A 23,594-nucleotide genomic window follows, 5' to 3' on the forward strand; every position below is an offset into this window, starting at 1 on the left:
CTAGGTTCACTCTTACAAATCATGGCTCTGTTCCCTATTGCTCCTTGGCTCCAGTTCCTGCTTGGCTCAGGAAATTGGCATGTTCAGGAACTCCTTCTCTCCAGGAGGTTTGGTTCAAGACCATGGAACTCCAGGAATTTGGAACTACTCTTCTGTGCCCAAAATATTTCTACAATATATCTACCTTGAGTATACACTACCAACTTGCATTGGAGTTGCATCATTTGAGGGTGACTACTATTTCCACAGGTTCAAGGAAGGATAGAGGTACCTACTCTTTGTGTCTGAAATCCTAAAACCCATGTTCAAGAGCCCCCATCGATATCATTCACGTCAATAGTCAAGCAGTACATACAATTGGCTCTTAGTAAACTGATTTACTAAAACAGCACAGTAAGCACAAAATATCATCTTCTTCATAAACCTGAGGCATACTCTCTCACAAATACACACTGCCTCCATTAAAAGAGTGGGCATAAAAGTGGAATGCAATAAATATATGTGCTAACTCACACTCCTGACAATACAGAATCCTAGGAGCCTTCATAGAGACCTCACTCAGCTCCCCATGGATATACTATCTCTGTTGGCTGCCTTATTCAGCAGCATTCCCAGAGTCTGTTCCTCTCTGTAACTCTTTCTTCTCTTCTGCAAGGGATGCCATTTCATGAAGCTTCTTCTTTCGTTGGGTGACTATTTCTGTATCCCTTTTTGACTGAAGTACTTATTTAGTTCCTGATTCCTTGCTAGATGTAATGTCCCCTATGAAGTGAGTAGTTTTACTTCTTCTTCTTCTTCTTTTTTTTTTTACATTTTTCTTTCTTTTTTAGGCAACTGGGGTTAAGTGACTTGCCCAGGGTCACACAGTTAGTAAGTGTCAAATGTTTGGTCTGAGGCCTGATTTGAACTCAGGTCCTCCTGACTTCAGGGCTGGTGCTTTATCCACGAGAAATTTTACTTCTAAGTAACATGTCTAATGGGTGGTTGAAGGGAACTAGAGAGAAACCCTGCTCTCTGTTCCCCTCTAAGCTCTTTATTCCCTCTCAGAATTCAGTTTCTTTCTCCACTTCTGACTCCTGGCTAAGAACTCTCTTGAACTGAACTCTTCTCTCTCTAGGACTTACCTACTAAAAACTTGCAAAAGTATGTCTAATTTTTGCTTGTCCAATTACATTTCCCCCTTTAATTCCATCAAAGAAGATGTTTACATTTCACAAAGAGATCAGGGGACAGAAATAGTTTTTTCATTTAACATCTTCTGGTTACATTCTGGGCTTTCTAGACTTGGGCTATGGTCAAAGGTCAAGTCCCCTATATCCACCTCAAATGTTAAATATTTACCATAACTAGGAAATTAACCAGAATGTTTTTTTTGGCAAAAGCCCATAGGCCCAAATTTAAGATAGCTCTCTAGTTCTTTGGGGAGTCTCAAGCGTTATCTTCTCAAATGCCTCTTCCAGTTTCTTGGGCTAAAGAGTCTCAGAAAAGTCACAATTTAGAATCAGAAAATTAAAATTCTTCCTCCCCTATTCCTATATATATATGTATGTGTTTCTCCTCCATTGGAATATTAGTTTCTTGAGGGTAGGGACTTTGAAAAAAAATTTTTTATGTATGCCTGGTACAGTTAGGACTTAATAAATGCTTGTTGATTGATTGATTATTATAGGATCTGTTACTCAAAATACCTGAAAATGAGCTAAAATTCTGACTGAATGAATGCCTCCTTAAAGTATTGTTTTTGGAATCCACTGGAACAATTAAAGGCGAGAAGGAGCACTTGGTTCTTCCTTTCTTCTGATACTGCTGCAGAAAGTTTCAAGAAATAGTTAGAAAAAACTCCTGATTTGTCTTCACATTCCAATTTGTAATGTGCAAGTAAAATGAAAGGAATTCATATTAAGTTTAATAGCTTAACCACAAAATGGGAAGCATCCATTTCTTCTACTCTCCTCTTTTTGTCCTACTGTAGGAATTGAATTATTAGCATTTGCTCCAGCCATTTAAACATTTTATTGTTATTGCTCAGAATAGCCTTTGCCATTAGTCATTAATTCTGAAAAGGAAATATGAGAGAAAAAAATGGAAGCTTGGTGTAGTATAAAACAACAAGATTTGAAAATACTGAAACCTAAGTTCTAGGCCAATTTTTGCAACTAACTAAGTCAGCTAGGTAGCTTGGTGAATAGAGCACTGCACCTGAAGTCAGGAAGACCTGAGTTCAAAATCAGCTTCAGATTCTAGTTGAGCAAGTCATTTAATTGCTATCTGCCTCAATATTCTCATGTATAAAACAGGGATAATGATAGCACCTATCTTCCAGGGATGTTGTGAAGTTAAAATGAAATATTATTTGTAAAACATTTCATAAACTTTAAAGTACTACATAAATACTAATTATTTTATTATTAATTATTAGTTATTATTAACTTGCTGTGAAACTTTAGGCATGTCACTTAACTTATCTGGGTCTCAGTTTGCTAATCTGCAAAACAGGAGTAGAAGTAATTCTAAAAACCTCTAAAATTCAGTGCAGATAATATGCGTTGTTTGGTTATTTTTCTTTGCAAATAACCTGTGTGTGTTGTATACAAATGTTTCTTCTCTGTATCTTCCTGCCATTATGAATGTACAAATAAATGAATGAAAAATCATTTAGTAAGTGCTAACTATGTATTAAAAATTGTCCTATGTATTGGGGTTACAAAAAAGAAGACCAGATAATCCTAGGTCACATCCTAATGTAGGAGACAACATATATAAGAGGTTTTAGATGCCTTGTGTTACTTAGGATACAGTGGTAAAGCAGGTGATAGTATGCCTTTTAAAATATTATTTCCACTGATAGAAAAATCTCCAGTTTTTCTATGGACCCATGTGATAATACCAAGGCAGGTATCATTTCCACATAGGTGAAGATAATCCTGAATGAGGACGGTGTATGCTAGACTGAAAGCAGGGCCTATGGTTTTGTGGGGAGAATTGGTATTCTTAGGACTTCTGGGCTCCAGGGCCATCTCCATTAGCCTGAGGGGAGGTGGAATTTGAGGTGGTGGTGGTGATTTGACTCATGCACATGACCCTTCCTGTCTCTCCCTCAAGGTGCCTTATTGCTAGGCTGTCTGGCTGGCTTGCTTACCCTGTGGGTGGCAGTTGGCAGTGATAGCTGCCCCTTCTCCATATGGATGTATGATAAATAAAGAAATAATATAGTTCTGTTAATTATTTGACCTTGATGTAAAAGGGAAGCTCAAGTGTAGACTTCAAAGAAATCTGAGGGATGTAATTTTTATTCACTCTACCCTCTTATTCAGAATCTATAACTGAATAGTAAACTGTCACCTCTTCACCTCTTCGGAGTGTATTTCATCTCAATATTTATCTATAGTTTTTCCTTAAATCTCCCCCACAACTAAGCAGTCTCAGTAAGCTGCTCCCTGTTCAAGAGAACAGAACTTACTTCTCACTGGTAACCATATCCATTCTAAATGAATTAAAATTAATTAACATTTGGGATCCACTTTGGTGATTACACTAAGACCAAGGACAAACTTTTATATAGCCCTAGGCAAGACTTATATGCCATCTCCCTGGTCACTTCACCACTTATGAATACATTGTAGGGGCAATACCTTGGGAAGACACCCTGGCTCTCCTCCCAATTGGCCTGTTTAAAAGCCTATGAACAGTGACTGGAGAGTTCCTTAGGTTCCTTTCAGTCAAATCACCCTTCTGGTATATTAGTTGACATTTTATTAAGTGTTTCTAAATACTAATGTTTACAGAGAAAAGACATTTTTGTGAGAACTAGAAAATGATCCCAGGTCACTTTTATGGACATTCTCTAATTTAGGTTTACTAATCAGCTGCTTATCCAGCTCCTGTTTGTGTCAGTTGTTTATAGGGTGTGCATTATAGATAATGAGAATTTATTTAAAATTTTAGAAAGAAAAAAGTCGGAAATGATTGAATGTTCAGAAGGATGTAACTCCCTCCGGTGCCTACTTCCCAGCCTCCTATGGTTTTTAGTCTTTTAAATTTCATCTTTTTTCCATAAAGATTAATCCACCACTACTCCTAGAAAATTCCTGGCACATGGTTCAATAATGTAAGACACCTACAGTGTATCTGGACCTTCTCCTCATTTGTCATGAAATCATTTTTTACTGTACTCCTTGGATAGGCCTCTATATTTTTCAGAGTACCTTATAAAAGTAATTGATGATTACTTAAAACCATCACCCTGTGTGGTAATAGGAAAGATATCCTCTTTCATTTCTAAGCCAAATTAATGAGCAGAAAAATGTGTGTGTTTGTGTGTGTGTGTGTGTGTATGTGTGTGTGTGTGTGTGGGGGTGTGTTTGTGGAGGGTGGGGGTGGGAAGAGACAATCTCTTCAACTGTATCTATCTAATACACAAACAATTGGAACTTTAGGCCAATTCATTCTGGAGGAAAAGTCTGTTTGATTCAAGCAATTCACCAGATATTTATTAACCCTGTGCAGTTTAAGATATTGCAGCTGTAGAATTGGAAAACATCTTTAAGATTATCTAGTCCCATTCCTTCATTTGATAGATGAGGAAACAGAAGCTAGACACATGAAGCTGGCAAGGACTCAGTAGCCATATATATCTATGCCATGCCCATTAATATTCTTAAGATTTAAAGCTGTTCTAGTACTTCTATGTACAGAGCCTTGTTGAGAGAATGTGTTGGATGATTGTGAGATGCCCATTTCTGAGAAGGCCTGTAGAGGAATAATTCTGAGGAAGATAAGATTCATAGTATATTCCAAGATAGGCAAACAATGAAAAAGAGCTCTCCCAGAGTTCCCACTTAGTTGACAATAGGGAACTTTGTTTTTCCCTCTGGATCAGAGTTGGGATACTTCCCATGAAGCCAGCTACACAAATTTCTCCAATGCTAGTTAGTTTACAATAATGATAATGATGATGTAATAATAATTCATATTTGCATAACACAACCCTCCTCAACACAACCCTGTAAGTTTGGTAGAGCAAGTATTATTATCTCCCTTCTAAAGATGAGTAAACTGAGGGGTTGAGAAGTAAACTTACTTGCACGTAGTCACATAGCTCAGTACTCTGTCTACCACAGTACTACGGAACTGCTGCTTCCTTTCAGATCTCCCAAAAAAGGGTGCAAAAAGTATAGTTCTGCCCAAACTGGATCGCCCTCCCCAGAATGCCAATTGGCTTCATGGATATGCCAACCCTACTGTATAGAATATTATTATTGACTTCTTACTGATGACCAAGAAGATAGGAGATAAACAGACTTGCTCTAAATAGGTCCTATAATTTAAAGAACTCACTAGATGGTAAATAATGAAAGTCTCATACACATTTACTATTGCAGGTCTTTAAAAGCAAGTTAAATCCACATGGTACGTGGATAGAGTCTGACTTTAGAATGAATAAGTCTTGGGTTTATGTTCTGCCTCTGACACATACTAGCTGTATGATCATTGGCAGAACCATATTGGTTTCTTACTCTTCATGTTCCTCTTGTCACCTCATTGCACTCATGAACAATACCTCATTTAAGCCTAACCAATATTTAATGAGGGCAGCTAGGTGGCACAGTGGATAAAGCACCAAGCATGGAGTCAGGAAGACTCATCTTCCTGAGTTCAAATCTGGCCTTAGACATGTAGTTGTGTGACCCTGGGCAAATCACTTGATGCTGTTTGTCTCGGTGAGCTGTAGAAGGAAACGGCAAACCACTCCAGTATCTTTGCCAAGAAAACCCCAAATTGAGTCAGAAAGAGTCAGACTTGATTGAAAAATGACTGAATAGCAACAATGTTTAACAAAACTTAGACACACTTCTAAATGACATAGCCAGAATCCAAGACTCCACATTACACCCAGCTTTCTAATGGGAGTGCAGTTAGCTACTTTCATGGATGACATAGGGAGAAATAGCCCTCCCCCTACATCTTTCCATAAGCTGTAAGAAGTAGAAATCACTATAAGGAAGTTAAAATGGAAGAAGGAAAAAGACCTTCTCTCTTCTTATGAAAGTATTTTCTCTGAGAAGCCCACCTTGCTTTAAATTACTGACTTTAAGTTGAGGTTCTTAAGAGCTACTGCAAAGAAATTATTCATTTGGTCATCTGCTGGAGTTATAGACCTTACTTTTAGAAGCCAGGAATTGAAATGAATATGTTTTTGTTCTAGTGAATATTTTAGGTACTAAGAAGAAATGTTTGGCTTTCCAATATGAGGTAGTTTAGTTCAATGCTGTTTGTGTTTTTATTTCAATGTCAAATTTTGTATAATGGCAATAAAATATATGCTCACTTTTCTTTTTTCTATCTAGTATTTAATTAAGAATTTTTAAAACCCAACTTAATTAATTAGTGATGCCACAAGAGTAACATTTCATGTAGGGGGAAATGATCCCCTATGTCTTATTCCTGTGATTTTTCTCTCACAGGAATACTAATCTCACTTCTCTATGCAAATTCATGGTATTGCTTTTTTTTTTTATTAATGAGCACTGAGCCCCAGTTACGCCCCTAAGGAAAGTACAAAAGTGATAAGTTGAAGTTTTACTTTAAAAATTATATCACTTCTTAATTTTATTTTTTGTCTTTAACGTACTCTTCAGATTCATTGGGCAGCTTGTCTAGAGTTACTATCTAACTAAGGATTATATTTTGGGGTTAGGAAATAGTGGTTTCACAAAGACTCCCACAGCTTTTGATCTAGGTAGCAAAAACCTGTTTCAAACATCAGGCACACCAAGTTACACTCAATGTTTGCAAAATTGAACTGTTAGATTGTGCCCAAATTTAGGGGGCCCCAAATAATTTTATTTTTTGGGACTAAAGTACAGAATCCAATTCAGTTTACTAAGGATCAACTATATGAACTATACTAGACATTTGGAGTACAAGATGAAAAATTACTCAGTCCTTTCTCTCCTGGAGGTTATAACTTTCTACATAAGGATAAGGCATGTAGATCAATGACTACAGCAAAAGTTAGCCTACAAGAAATCCATAGAAGTCAAATAGAATGGTATAAAAGACTCAAGGAAGGATGACTCATTTCTAAATGTAGGGAATTAGGAAATGTTTCATAGAAAAAATGGCAATGGAATTTGAGGGAAGATAAGTGGCAGGGATAAGGGAGTGGCCATTGTACCATTACAGGACTAGAGGGTGGTGTGTGCAAAGGCAATATTTTGTTTAATTTGTCCTTGGTCAGGGAATGGTGGGTAATAGTTTGCCTAGAACATATGATTCACAAGAGTAGTAGTATGAAACAGAACTAGAAAGTTAGATTGGAGTTCAAATATAAAAGGCCTTGCATTTCAATTTAAAGTTTGTATTTGATAAAGTTTTAATTTTCATAGGAATCACTAAAGGCCTTTGAATAAGGGAACTTTGTGAGAAAATATATATCAGTTTTCAGGATGATTGGAGAATAAAGAGACTGGGTGCAAGGTCAGTTAGGAGACAAGGAAGGGATGATGAAAAAATATAATGGAAAAAAATGAGTTTGTTGTCTAAACAATATGGAGGCACTGAAGGTTTTTCAAGCATTCTGGCAGTCCTAATTTGGCTGTTAGCTTCTCAAAGGTCATAGGGGATTTCTATAGCCCTTGTTCCAGGAAAAGAGAACACTGTTACAGATGCTCTATAATGGAGAATCAATAAGTCAAGAAAATACTTGGCAGTTTAAACTAAGCAAGAGACACTGAAAAAAAGGATCAGACCTAAAACATTTGGGTTGTTATGTTTACTTCTGTCCCCCTGATACATTCCTATGGAAAGGATCTGGGAAATCACTTTAGGGGCATTTAAGAACTTCAAGTTAAACTGTTTTGCGTACCTTCCCTTCCCTCTAATGAAAAGAGCAATTGGGAAAAAAAAGTTCTGTGATCATTTGTCATTGTCTTATAATCCTATCTGAGATCATAATGCCTAAAATCAATAAGTATTTTGTCTCAGGGCTTAAAATGGGCTGGATTTCAGCTAACCCTAGATTAGTGAAGTAGAGGGCTGGGAAAATCACCTTAGCAGAGATCTGGACCGACTTTTTTTCTTTTTAACCACCACTCTATCTTGTGAGATCCTGTTGTCTCAGATAATATCCTGCGCTCAGAGAAGGATTCTGATTTAACTTCTTCTGTATGGTACCTGCAGGCAAGATAGAATTCATTGGAGGAGATATGCCCACAGCCAGAGATATACTCACAAAACTATTGAGTTACTGTGTCAATAAAGTGTGCATTCAATTAGAAAGCCTAGTGATGGGACACATGGGGACTATGTTTCTTTGAAGAAAAAATTACCAAACTTTTTTTTTAACCAAAGCTCAGTTACTAACTATAGGTTGTCTTGTCAAAATAACTAACATTTTAAGGTTTACAAAGCATTTCACATACATTTCATCTGATCCTCAAAATAATCCTGTGAGCTAGGGGAATAATAATATCCTCATTTTGAATGATGAAACAATTGAGGCTGGAAGAGGTTACCTGACTTGCCCAGGGTCATACAGCTAGTAAGGTGCTGAGGTATGATTCAAACTTGGGTCTTCATGCCTCCAAGTTTATCTGTGCCACCTAAATGCCCTAAAAGCATTTCAAAAGTTCAAATATAGTCAAGTTGTAAACATTTATACTCCCTTTTTAGAGTCCTAGGGCAAGAAGGGATCTGAAGGTCAGTTAGATCATCAATTGACAACTGTTTTGAACCCCTACATACTCCCTATATACCCATTGCCTAACTGATAAATACTATGAAACATACAGAAATCAGAAACAGAAGACAAAGTCCCCATGCTCAAAGAATTAACAATAAAGTTGGGGAGACAATAGTAACACAGAGAACAAACAATGCTGCATAGTAGAAGATGAAATAAAATTGAGTATAGACTAAGGGTAGATTTTATGGCAAAGGTGGAACTTGAGATGGTGTAGAATTTGAATAGGACCTGAAAGATGGGTAGACTTGGAGTACATAGAGGAATAGGAAAAACCATTCTTGTTTGGGGAAGGTGAGATTTCATCCTACTCTTCATATTTTAGACCCTGGATGGACAACCTTTGAGGTATCTCTACAATCTGTGATTCTCTTTTAAAGGCCTATAGAGAAGGAAAATATATACATATATCTCACATCTGCTTTACTCTCACATTCCTTGCTGCCTAGAAGTTTTCCTTGATATCTAGCCCTAATTCTTCATGCTGCCTTTAAAAATTGTTTTCTTTAATCTGTAATTATTCAAGGACTCTAAGAAACTTAATTCTATTGAACACACTTTTTTGTATACCTGAAAATTATAACCACTTTGCTCTATTGGGAAAAAATGGTTTTCTTAAGTCAGAACTACATCATCTTCTACTGTTGTTATCAATGTGATCACACAGTGTGAAAAAACATTAGTGATACAATAGAAAGAACCATTTTCTTGGTACTGGAAGGCTTAGCACTTATATAAGTCCCTTTATTGCTATAAGTTTCAGTTCCTTCATCTGTAAAAATAGAAATAATGATACTTGTTTTACATATTTCGTAGAGGTTGGGGGAAGAAAGTTGGCTATAAAACTTATTAAAGTACATATAAGTATAAGCAATTAACTTCATTTTCTGGACAAATTCTATAATGCCAATAAGTTATTTTATTTAAATTTAACTTTGCTTGAGTTTTATATTATAAATATGGTTTGGGTTTGCAAATTAGAAAACGTGACACGCAAGATAAAAATGAAACCATCTTAATGCTGCAAGTTTCAGCCTTGTATTGTGTGTGAGTGTATGTGTGTGTGTGTGTGTGTGTGTGTGTAGTGATAAACAGTTACAGATATGTCCATGTGTGTTCGTGAAATGGTCCAAATGGGAATGAACATATAGTTCATCAGGGCATTATACTGACTTCTATTTTTTTAAGTTTTATTGATGCCTTTCTTTTCTTATACTATGATGGTTATTTCCCAAAATCTGTGGTTCTTCTCCTTTCTTTTCCTCCCTCTGTTCCCCCCCCCCAAAATAGAACCCTCTCTTGTAACAAGGAAAACCAGTTAAGCAAAATTGTGCAACACAATGGCCTACTATGACAGAGCCTGTGACATCTTACACTCACATTTCTCTATCTCTTCTACCAAGTGGAGAGAAAGATGTTCTATTACCTGTTCCCTGGAATCGTGATTGGTCAGAATGTTTTAATTTCAATCTCTGTAGTCATATACATATTATTCTCCTGTTTTACTTTCCTTGTTCTGTAACAGTTCATTCAAGTCTTACCATATTTCTGAATTCCTCCTTCAGGATTTGTTGTTTCTTATGGAGAAACGATATTCACATGCCAAAGAATATTTATATATGGCAAATTGTTCAGTCATTCCCCAAACTATAGACACTCACTTTGTTTTCTATTTTGTGTGCCACAAAAGTGTTGCTACAATTATTTGGTGTATATGGATCTTTCTTTGTATTTGGCATACATGCACTGGAAAGAGATCACTGAATCAAAGAAAATGATCAGTTTAGGATAATATTAATTTTTACAGAATCAGAATACAATAACCACCAAGTCTATATACCATATATAATATATATACAATAATACAAATATATATATGTATATACATATACAATAATATAATAACCACCAAAGCTCTAATGAACATCATTTAATTATCCTTCAGTTATTCAAAGGTATATTGTTGTTGTCATTTCAGTCATGTCTAACTCTTTGTGACCCAATTTGGAGTTTTCTTGGCATAGATACTAGAATGATTTGTTATTGTCTTCTCTGACTAAGTTTTACAGATGAAGAACTGAGGCAAATAGGATTAAGTGGCTTACGCAGGGTCATATAGCTAGTAAGTATCTGAGATAGGATTTGAACTCATGAAAAGGAAGGAGTCTTCCTGACTTCAGGCCCAGCACTCTATCTACTGTGCCACATAGCTGCCCCAAAAGTCATTTTAGAATACTTTATGTCCTCTTAACCAGACAAATTAGATAGAATTGTGTTCCAAAAATAGGAACATTTTAGTCAGTAGTAAATTCTGATTGATAGCATGCCAGACAATAAATCTGGCATTGCATTTTGATTTAGCCCTATGAAATGTGAAAGTTTGTGAAAGTACATAGTCTAACATAGATCTTATCTAATTAGGGCTTAAAAGGGCTTTCTTGCCCCCTAGACCTCTTGTCATCCTTAAAATTGGTGAGTGCTGAAATAATTTTTTACTAGGTAGAAAAATCAGCTATCTTGGAAAGTAATTAGTTTCATCTGTGGGTAGGTTGCCAGCAGCAGCCATGAAATCCTGAAAAAGAAGTTTTACAACCCCAGTGGAGTCATGGAAGGGGAGAGGAGAAGTAGTCAAATATAATGCTGACTTTAACATTAGAAGAAGTTTGAGATAAGGAAAATCCAAGAGACAGGTATGGTGAGAGAACTGATTGACATCATCCAGGATTTCAAAATAGTCAAGTGTTCTATTCTTCCATTTGATTTACATGGAAGAAACATATTTCACAACATTTAAAAGAGAACATGGTAGCTGGGAGGTGCCTGAATTGTATGATTTTTCTTATATGTATATTTATGTATATGTATGATTTTTCTCATAAGAAAGATTGGCTGGAAAAACCAGCATCCATTATAATCACAATGAACTTTTTGTGTGTCCACCAATTCTTTGAAATGTTTTCTTTAAGTCTACACCTTTTTTTTGTTTTGTTTTGTTTTGTTTTATTAGTTGTTCCTAATTCCACTGTCTTACTCCTAGTGATTTGCCATTATGGCTTCTGTGAAAATCTTTTTATAACTTTAAAAGCATGATCACGTGAATATAGCACTTGTGATATCAATAATTTTTGTAATTCTAACAATTAATGGATCACTGACATTTTTTATCCCTGTGAAGGCTTACAAAAATACCATTCCTCTGTAGTAGTTCCTTATATTCAGATTAGCACACACTGATTTCATTCACTGAATCACATAGTATGACTTCAAATTTGGATAAGAGAACTGAAAGCTTTAAGTTCCCAAATAGAATGAAATTGATTAAAGCTGTTTTCATTTAAATATACTTGTATGAAATTCCAATGAGAGGGAAAAAATCCATCTTCAGAGAGATTGTCATTCAATGAGAATAAGTATAAGGAAATAAAAGTAGGACCAAAACCCGATTCAGTTTATACAGGTACCAAGCTGGCAGTATTCAGCACGATACAATGGAGAGGCAGTGTAGAATAGTGAAGAGAGTGGCAAACTTGGAGTTAGGAAGACTTGGGTTCAAATCTCCTCTCTAACACATACTGTCTATTTGATGTTGGGCAAATCCCTTGGCTTCTCTCTAAGACTGAATTGTTGTTTGGTTTTCAATCATAGGGTGATAGATTTACAGCTTGAAGGTACCTCAGATGTCATCTAGTCGAACTCATTTATTTTATAGATGAAGGAATTGAGGCTCAAGGAGGTTATCCAAAGGCAAGCAGATATAATAATCATCATAGCAGAGATTTGAACCCGGATTCCATGATCACAAATACAGTGACCTATCTACCTATCTTTAAGGGAGTTTCTTCATTAGAGGCTCTAAAACCAAAGAAATTTCAGGTGAGCACCCTCCCCCTTCAAAAAAACAAAAATTAGTGTTAGATTTAGTGTTAGAAGCCCAATATCTATGACAACTTGGGCAAGTCAATACCTCTGAGCCTCAGTTTCTTCATGTGTAAATCAGCCCTTCTTAAACTGAGGGTCACAACCCACAGTTTAAGAAGCACTGAAGGGGTCGAGAGTGGAAAAAGTTAAAGACGTCGTGGAGTAGAAGACCTCTAAGGTCCCTGCCAGCTCTAAATCTTATGATCTTGCTAGGAAACAGTTAAGGGGGAAAAAAAGACCCAGGGGTCAGCTGCACCAAGGCTGTATCGATATGCATCAGAACTGTTTGAAAATCTATAATGATTTTCAAACAACTAATTCGACATCTTTTCTCCATTGAATTCATCATTTGTTTGTTTTTGTATCAAATAAGGCACTGTAATTTGCCTTTTTAAAAAACAACTGAACAAAGCAGTAAGGCAGAAAAATGTGGCACTATTTCTTAACTTCTCTGCCCATAAAATAGAGATAACCTTACCTTCCAAGGTGAGGGTAGTCCTGTGGCTGTATTTGGAGTCTGTATATGGCTGTATTTGGTATAGAGTCATGGAAAAAAAGGAGACAATTATGGTAATGGCAATGGCCTTCCCTCTTTATTGTGGTTTTAGCATGATGAAAAAGGTTATTTTGCCTTGGTCAATTTTAAGTTGTCTGACTTTATTCTTAATCAATACATATTTATTAAGTACCTACTATATACCAGCCACTTTGCTAAGTGCCAGGGGTATGTAAGGAGTGAAAAGACACTTCCTGCTCTCAAGGAGCTTACCATCTAATGGGGAGACAACATTCAAACAAACATATACAAAGCAAGCTATATACAAGATAAATGAGAAATACTTAATGGAGGTAAAGCAATGGAATTAAGAGAGATTGGGAAAGGCTCCTTGTAGAAGATGGGATTTCAGTTGGGACTTAATGGAAGCCAGGAAGGTCAGTAGTCAGAGCAAAGGAGGGAGAGCATTCCAGGCATGTAGGACAAACCAAGAGCAAAGAAATGGAGTCTTGTTAATGAAACAGCCAGGATGCCAGTGTCACTGAATGTAATAGTACATGTCAGGGAGTAATCTGATCATGGAACTAACTTCTTTGAAAGGGGTTATATACTTTCTATTTACTTGTGTGCAGGATCTTTTCATTTTTGTCTTTTTGTTCCCAGTACCTAGCATAACACCTAGCCCGCAATAGGCATTCCATAAATACTTATTGAATTAAATTGATAACTCCCCAGGTGGTGAAAGGGCTGGATATTTTGGAGGAAGGAAACACAATTACAGGCATCTTGAAATTTGCCTCAATCTAGTAGCACTCATTGAAAGAGCAAGATGCCTCACCATCAAGTTAGAAACCAGTTAGAGTGCAAAGATTTCCATTACCTAGAAATTAAAAGAAAGACTCAGATTCAGTTTTCTATCAGCACAGTTTGTAATCTATTAATTGATTAGCTTGCCAGTCCTACCGTGTGTTCAGGCAGAGTCCTGGGTGCTTAGGATACATAGGTAAAGACCAAAGACTTTCTGCCCTGAAGGAGTTCACATGTCCTCATTTTTGGACCAACTATTGGGAGTATTTTGCATCATTTTTCCTATTTAACTTTTTCCCTTATTATTATTATCTGGATGATGCTTTAGGGAAAGAAGTTTTGATGTCCCTAAGGTACATTTCTCAAGAAAACTAAAACAAGAAGCCAGAAATCATTTTCCCCTAACTTTTAGACTGTATTTCTAGGCAAACTGCTGCAAAATTTAACGGGTTCCAGATGAGAGCTGAGGGAAAAAAGAAAACAAAATACATTTTAGTTGCTTCTTTGTGAAAAATTAGAATTGTTCACTGTCCATCCATCATCTGTATTAAGGAGAGGCTAGTGAGTTTTTAAAAATAGTAATACAGGCTCACATACAGGCCAATCAGAATCTTTGTTTTCCTCTTCATCTTGTTTTTCCAATGTACTCTTGCCCATTTAGTTGCTTAAATATAACATTAATTTGATCTACAGCCTTAGATTTTACTGGTTCAGGACTTTTGTGTGCCACTGTTTTTCTATTTGTAGATTTATAGGATGTTAAAAACTGGAGGGGACCTTAGATTATCATTTAATTCAACCCCTTTTAATTTCCTTTTTTTTTTAAAAAAAGAACAAAAACAGGCTTAATTTTAGTTCTTAGACTTTCCTCCCTTTTTAGCTGAAGGAGAAAAAGGAAAACAAATGAGTGAAGTCCAGAAGGGTGTGTCTACTTTCAGGTAGTGAACCTTGCAACCTTTTGCTCTCAATCTAGTGTTCTACTCTTTCTGCGAATTTCAGCTTACTTATCAACCCACAACAAGGGCATCTTAAACATCATTCATGATAAATACCTAAAATTAGACCCCTAGGAGTTTGGAATTCTGTTTTGTTTGATTGGGAAATAAGCCTAGGAGGGTTCAGAGAGGTCAAAGAAGTAACAATCTCATTCAATTTATTATTTAAATATTTCTCCTTGAGACCCATATTTTTTAACACAGACATTTTTTATTAACAGACCATTAGAAAAAGAATCATGGTAGAGATGTTTAGTTCATTCTTCTAATAAGCTTGTTGATCAGGTCTTCCCTGTTACCAGCATCTTCACCTTCCACAAAATGTGTAGTCTTTTTCTTCATTCTGCCTCATGGAGAAGATAATTTGTAGGGCCACAGGAAGTTGTTGGCAGCTGTGAAGTGCTTGCCAATCATGAGGATCTCATGGATCAAGCCCTCCATGCAGATAATTCCATATTTACCAGGAGATATTGCAATAAGGGCATTATCTGTCAGGACAATTCTTTGTTTCTTGATCTTGCCATAACCACGTTTGTAAATTAAGGCATTCACAGACTTCAGGTTTGGGTAACCCCATGCAATGTATGGTTCCACAATCCTCAGCATGTTAATTGAACCCTTGTTAAGCTTAACAAAAATATCATTGAAGATTTGGCGAAGATGAAGAAGCTGCAATACTTTTAGGCTAACACCATTGATACCTCTGATTCTGATCACAAAAGCTAACTTGGCTTAAGCAGGTACATAGTAGTTGCCAGCTTTGCGTGCCATTCTAACCTGACAGATTTGATTTATGGTAGGCTTTAGCTTTTTCATAGACAACTTTCCTCCATATTTTACAGAGCTTTTTTACAGCCATTTTCTTCTTTAGGCATTTGGCTTTCAGTATTGCAGAAGCCTTTCACTTTTTCAAAAGGGATTCTGGAACGGATGGTAGCTTCTTCTTTTCTTCTACACCCACCATGATTGTAGCTGGAAAAAGAGTTTAAGACCCATTTTAATGCCTTTAAAAGAACTGTATCAATTTGATCCATTTCAAGAATAATTCATTAAGTGCCTCCCTACTATGTTCCAGGCATTGTGCTAGGCATCCGGGATATAAAAACAAACAAAAAAAACCAAAACTTTTTTTTGGCCTTAAGGACCATATGTTCTTCTGCGAATTTATGTAACATATATAAATAACAGTTAATAATTTAAGGATGGAGAGCACTCTAACAACTGGGAGACTCAGGAAAGGTTTCCCCAAGGAAGTGACTCCTGCCTTGGTCCTTGAAAGAAGCTAATGATTCTAAAAGTCAGAGATAAAGAAAGTTTGTTCCAGGCATGGGGGACAACATGTGTAAAAGCATAGAAGTAGAAGACAAAATGTTGAGCCATCAGGCAATGTTTTACTTTTCTTTCCATACATATACATATACATATATATGTACACACACACATATGCACACACATATATAATATATATAAATATATATGTATATATATAAAGTTCTTAATGGATGGCTTTTAATTCATGCATTTATTCCTTAATGTGAAATAAAGTGGGAAAAGTAGGCTAGATAGAGATTGTGAATGGCTTTAAATGTCAATTTAAATGTTTGTTATTTTATCCCAGGGGCAATAGGGGGCCATGAAAGATTCTTGAACCAAGAAGCACTGGACTGGGAGAAATGGAAGTAAATTAAGTAACTTGCCCTAAAGGGACTTAGTTGGGATTTCCTGATTCTCCATTTTGTGCTTGCTTTAGAGTTATTTATGAAGTCCTTCAGCCTCTTATAATAGTAAATGTGGTATGAGTAATAATATAATGGAGCAATTCATTGGAAAGCATGTATTAAAGCTTTCTATGTAGGAGAAGTTAGGGTATGTTGTGCTGAGGTTTAGCAAAATGTTTTAGAGTCTTGAATATTAAAGTGAAATCCATTTTTCAGAAGGATAAAATTTGAACTTTTGGTTTCAGCTATACTTTTTCTTCCTTGAGAACATCATACATAGTCAATTGTTCTTTTCAGTAAGGATGATGGCATGAGTGCAGTTGTTTCTCCTCACCTCTTCCTGGATCCCTAAATGCAAAATATAAATATTAAGAAAAAAATACTTGTTTCTTCACAGAAACTCATTTCCCTTTTTAATTTTAAACATTATTCTAGTTAACCACCTTTATCTTCTTCAGCTTAGAGTATTTCAATAGATTCCATGTGTGCCTATTTCAGTTTTGGACTTCAACCTAGGTCTTTCTGATAGCGAGTCTAATCCTCTATCCATTAAGATACATTTCCTATGATTTTCATATAGCCTTCTGAAGTAATAGTGTTGATCTTAATATCTCCCTTTTATTAAAGAGAACATTGAGGTACAGAGACTTATCAAAAATCATACTGTAAGAAAGGGTCAGAACCAGGAGTTGAATCTAGATGTCCTGACATACTACTTCTGCCCAATATATTCATTATTTATATCCAAGATGATTTTTATGCGATTGGGATGGGAAACAAATTGAAAAGATACCTGCAGAATAATCATCTGCTTGTCAAAATGGAGAAATCGAGTAGGGAAATGGAAGGGTTAGACAGCCACTAAGGGACCTAGGCTGTGTGGGTATGTTTCCAAGGACATACCAGGAACAATTCTAGTGCCTTTCCATGCCTGGACTACATTTTGGGTTTGTGAGTACTTCAGAGTGACAGATAAAATATTGAGTAGGGTGTAAGATAAAGAAAAGATAGGAGAAAGTACCACTTTCCTTCTTTGTGGTGATGAGAGACAATGACTATGAAAGCATGACATGTATTTTCAAACTCAGATATTGTCTTGGCTAATTTTATTTCCCTGCTTTTTCCCTCTTTAGTATGTTTTTATATAAAGGGTGGCTGACTAGGTATACATATGTATATGTTTGTATCATTTAGTTTTATATCACTTTTATTTCCAAATATATCCCTGAAACCTACACAGAGCATGTGTGTGTGTGGATACATATACATACATACATATCCATATCCATATCCATATATACATACATATACATATAAAAGCAAGGAGAGAACATGGTGCAGTAGACAGGGTGCTGTATTTGGAATGAGAAGACTTGGCTTCAAATCTTGGCTCTATCACTTACTTCTTATGTGACCTTGGAAAAGTAACAACCTCTTTAGGCCTTAGTTTTCTCATCTGTAAAAGGAGACATTTAGACAAGATGACCTTTACTTCTCCATTCCACCCCCAAATCTGTGATCCTATGATTGTGAGCCCAAAATTAAAGATAACATATAGAAGAGAGAAGCAGAAAATTAATGAGATATGCTGAGAGGAAAAGGCTGATTCCAAGGTACTGGATCAATTTTTCTATTGCTTTGGGTGTTGATTTGGAAGCAGAAATCTTCTTACTATGGCCAACAATCTATTTCTAATTAGTTTTGTTGCCTTTAGTGGTATAAAACCCAGATCATTTTAAACGAGCTGGCTTTGCTTTCTGAAAAAGGTGTGCCTCTTCTGCCAGCAGTAACAACAGCATCTGGATGTGGAGCAGGGTTAGCTCCATATGTTGCTTGACTTAAGCTTGTAAAGGTGCTCCCCAGGAAAAAGCTAGGAAGACTATCAGGAGAAATTTGCCAACGACTTCAGCTCTGTACTGAAGCCAAAGGACAGTCAATTTGTAGTCTCGGCCCCCCTGCTGACTGAGTGCCTTGTGGGCAACATTTCTGCAACAGAAGGTTTATAATGAGTTCAGCAACAGCTGTTAAATGAAACTGAGAGCAGAACTGAGATCCTCAAAGAAGATTCGTGAACCAGATCACCAGGCTATGTAATCAATTTTTCAGCTGTAGAAGTTGTTCAACAAGATACAACTGTCAGGCAGCCTTGTAGGCTGAAGAAAGAAGAAATATGACTTCATTACTGCTGGCTGAATTGATTTCTCTTCATGCTAATGCACACATCAGTCCAGAGAGGCTGTTGCCAAGAATAATGTGTAATATACTACAGCCCACAGTAGAAGCTTACAAAAAAAAATCTATTTTTCCTAAGTTCTTGAAAGAAGGAAACTATGGCAGGCAGTAAATTAATTCTGTTACTCAAAAGCCATTGCTGCTAGGAAAATATTCCCATACAGCCAACATGAGCAGCACTTCTTGGTACCTACCATTCTCATGGCACCCTTTCCCCCTCGGTTGTCATTGTGGCTCATGGATAACCAAGCCCCATGGTTGGGGGGAGAAAAGGAACACAATGGCTGCCCTGACTTTTGTAAAGGAGAATGTCATTTATTCACAACTCTGTGACCCAAGCCTAGCACAACAGGCTCTCATTGGATTGAATGGGATTCAGGTATGCTGCCATGGAGAACCAAATCTCAAAATCAGGAGTCTTATAAAGTTTTGGCACTGATAATTTAAGTGTAGTAGGAGACCTTATTATCAGTGATAGTCAGCATTTCTTCATGGCTTGTCAGAGAGGAGCAATGCTTTGTTTAACATAAAAATAAAAAAGCAACAAAGAAATAATTAATTAGAATGATGGCCATGCCAACCTTTCTTAGGTTTTCATGGTCAAATTGTTCTGTCTTGAAAACAGAAGCTTTACTTGGGGTAAGTTAGAGCAAAGCAGAGGGCAAGATAGTTATTTTTTTTTATATTAAAGAAAATATCAAGCAAATTTTGACTGGAAAAGAGGAATTAAAAGCCCAGACGAGTTTGTCATAAACAGAAAATAGAAAGAAATTGAGCTTTCTTGATTAATTACTCTTTTTTTTTTTGGAGGCAATCAGGATTAAGTGAGTTCTGAGGTCGAACTCCTGTTTTCAGGGTCCATGCTCTATTCCCTTGCACCACCTAACTGCCCTTTGATTAATTACTCTTTAAAATTCTCTGTTTTTCAACCAAGAAAGACAATAACTGAGTATCACAAAGTTTTGCTAAATTGTGAAAAGGTAGCTAAATTATAAGTAGTTTTTTGTTCAACATTCTGCAGGTAGAACTGCTATTTGGATAATTATTACATTCAAAGAAACTAATAGAGCCCCAAGGTTTCTTTCAAGGTAAGCTTAAAGGTTAAAGCTTATATGAGACCTTTCCTAATCTCTCTCTTTCATCCATCACACCCCACCTTCAGCATGCCTTCCCTTGAAATTACTTTGAGTTTATCTTTGTATTTATTTATATGTGTACATATTGTTTCTTTTGGTAGAATGTAATATCCTTGAGGACAGGGATTGTTAGTTTTTAGTTTTGTATCCCTACCACCTAGCCTAGTGCCTCCCACATAGTAGGTGAACACTGAATGCTTGCTCTTCAAGTGATTACTGATAGAAGGGGAAGAATTTTCATAATCTTTATCTATGGGTTATATGGTCTATAAGGCAACTAATTATTGTTTAGATTTCAGAAGAAGATCAAGATTTATAGAATTGGGCAATATATGTTTAAAAGGAAACCTTTGTGGACCCTATTATTCTTTTTTCCAAATCCATCAGGAGTATTTGTGGGGTCCCCAGAGACAATAGAAAATAAGAATCTATCAGATTCTTTTATCTCATTAACTTCTGCATTTATAGACAGCTGTCCTATAAATGTGTTATTTTGTGATAAACTAAGCATCACACTTAGAGAAAAAAATAGGCCACACACATAAAATTAATGAAACCTAATTAGACTTATTGTTTTTGTAGACAGTAGAGAACTCTGGACAAGTTGATGTAAGATAAAATGTCCTACAGATCTGGCCCTGTTTTCAGTTCTATCTATCCCAGTTATTTGATATTTGATATTCTTTTGAAACAAGTTAAAGGTATTTTTCACATGAGACATAACAAGTATATTTCTTGGCAACTTAAACAATAGTGAGAAAAGTTGATTTGAACAAAATTTCTTTACAAATTAAAAAAAATGTAAGGAAACATTTGGGACAGGAACTGTGACCCTCACATATCTATGGTGGACGTCAAGGTTAGAGGGTAAAGGAAAAGGGAAGAGAAGTATTTGTCTGGCTTCTGTTCTAACAGATTCAGTATGTTTGGGACATTTGAGTCTTGGGCGGATGTAAAACACAAGACAGTATAATGAAGGGAAGAGTACTGCACAAATAGACAATGAAATATATGACTTAGGAGGGCTTTCCTGTGTCTAATTCCAATGGCATCCTTTGTTCCTTAATAGGAATCTGTATTAGCTTTTAAAAATAACTTTTTTTCACTCGATCATTGTAAATGAACAGCAGCTGTGTTTTTTTTAAGTTATTTTTCACTTGTATCTCAATAAGGATTCTTCATACACACACTAGCAAATTGAAAATTAGACCAGAATTTTGCACACTGAGAGTCATTATCTTCAAAAAGCAATTGACCTCTCTAGAGTGCACAAGTACAGAATATTTAAAACTACGACATAGAAACACTGAATTGACAGAACTCTTTTATCATTTATTAATGAAGTTGCTCTCTCTAAGTAATGTATATCTACTGCTTTGGCAACTGTTAAAATAAACAAAGACCCTCAGGCTATTACCAATTTAGATTATGATCACTCAGAATGCCCTGAGTTGAAATAGAGGCTCTCAACATTTAAGACATTGTATCCCCTGATGTAGCTAATTGGGCTTTGTTTGCTACTGTTGCGGGGGTGAAGGAAGCAGGATGAACTTTGATAAAAAAAATACTTCCAAGAATATTTAACTTTAAAATCTAAAATTGTAAAACTGGAAATATAATGTAATAAAATGTTTTAAATGTTAATAAAATGTAGCAGTGATCATATGGCTGAAATAATAAAAATATTAAGATCACATTGCAATAAATTTTTAAAAACACCCCTTTTCTTCCCTTTATTTTTCTTTCCTTCTATATCCTTTTTATCTTACCCTGTAGATTTCTACTTTTCTCACTTTTTTCTCTCTCCCTCACAATTTTTCATTCTCTCCGAATATACTATTAAATTCGAGGGTGTGTGTGTGTGTATGTGTGTGTGTGTGTGTGTGTGTGTGTGTCTTTGTGTGTCTTCTTGGAGTACCTTTATTCTCAACACGTTTACCAGTGGAAAACAGGTTCCATATTTATAAAATTAAATCATACAATGACAGCTCTTAATAGTTACTTCAAAAGGTGGGATAGTTGCAGTTTTATAACATATAACTATATGCAATCACAAAAAGTCCAAATAAACTGTCAGCTCCAAAAACTGGGAAATTGCCAAAAGTAAAGATAGTGACAGTGACTAGCCCTATTTGTCAAAGAAGGTAACCTAAAGCAAAGTACATTTCCTCACAATTCCAAAAACTACAGAAAAAAAGCAACTTTTAAAAAATAAAACTCACTTATAAAACATAAGAAGGTGAGTGAAAGAGGATTATGAATAAACTATTATCTTAGAAAAGAGAAAAATAATTGAGAAGAAGATGAACTTGCAAAGAACTTGGCCTGAGATCCAGCTAAGGTAATCATCTCAACTACTATTTCAAATTGAAACTGATGAGGGGTGGGGGAAAGAGAGAAAGAACAACTCCAAGTGGGATAGTCCCACTGTTATTGTTATGAACATCTCTTTTCATTGGCAATGATGATCAAACCACCGCATTTAAACTTCATGGTAATTCAGAAGATGGAGTTGGGAAGAAGGGCTGAATCTAATCAAAGAAATCAAGAAAAAGAAATCTGTGCAAAAGATATATTTTAAAGATAAATTATAGAGGCAGCTAGGAGGTCCAGTGGATAGAGTACTGACCCTGGAGTCAGGAGGACCAGAGTTCAAATCTGGCCTCAAATGCAACACTTACTAGCTGTGTGACCCTGGGCAAGTCACTTAATCCCAATTGCCTTGCAAAAAAAAAAAGATTTAAACAGGAAATTTCCAAAGGCATAGAAATGATCAAACAAACCCCCTAGAAATATGACTGAGAGGACACCATCCTGTGAGTAAAGTTAAATAACTCAACTCTGTGTATTCATGTGAGCCATCCACTATGTTTGGAATTCAGTCCCTCTTCATCTCTCTTCTAGAATCTATATCTTCCTTCAAGGCTCAGTTTAAGTACTTCCTCCCTTCTAAATCCTTTCCTTGACCATTTCCCATATAGAAGAATTAAATTCTTTCTCTTCTTCAACCACCATGTGTTCCCTTGTATGTGTATATGTTGTATATTCCAGTAGGATAGAAGCACCTTGGGGTCAGGACCTAATTGGTTAGAATATTCCCAGCACAGTGTTTTGTACATATCAGTCATTTAAAATAAATAAATATGAATTGAATTTCTTTTCAATATATTTTTTTTTCACAAAAATGGTCTTTAAATGATTGGGAATGCATACTACATGAGACCTTCTAAAGTAGACTCCATTCTTATAGCCGAACTACTGAAAGGCATACACACGCACACACACACAGCATGTCAGGTATCTCTGTGTTTTTTATTGATTGTATTTTTAAAAAAGCATTTGATGTGGTAGAACAAAAAAGAGCAACATCAGATAAGGTGTCTCCCATGCAGACATTAAAATTATACAAGATTCTTTGACAGATATGATCATGGAAATACCTTTGTTTGAATATCCAGCAAATATTTCCATGGAGTAGTATATAAAATAGACAGACTTAAAGTTATCTAAGATTCATTCCATTCACTTATGTCAGAAGATTTAAGACAG

At 36.0% G+C, this 23,594-nt stretch overlaps 1 protein-coding gene and 1 pseudogene across 5 annotated transcripts in view; one reads left to right on the plus strand and one right to left on the minus strand.

Annotated features, from left to right (window-relative positions):
• Positions 1–23,594, plus strand: part of LOC114054137 (piezo-type mechanosensitive ion channel component 2) — a 527,965-nt gene that overhangs the window by 61,899 nt on the left and 442,472 nt on the right. The window lies entirely within an intron of this gene.
• LOC114054140 lies at positions 15,212–15,935 on the minus strand (annotated as a pseudogene).

The sequence above is a fragment of the Vombatus ursinus genome, unplaced genomic scaffold (assembly GCF_900497805.2).
Source record: "Vombatus ursinus unplaced genomic scaffold, bare-nosed wombat genome assembly UNPS02014812.1, whole genome shotgun sequence".
Lineage (NCBI taxonomy): Eukaryota > Metazoa > Chordata > Mammalia > Diprotodontia > Vombatidae > Vombatus > Vombatus ursinus.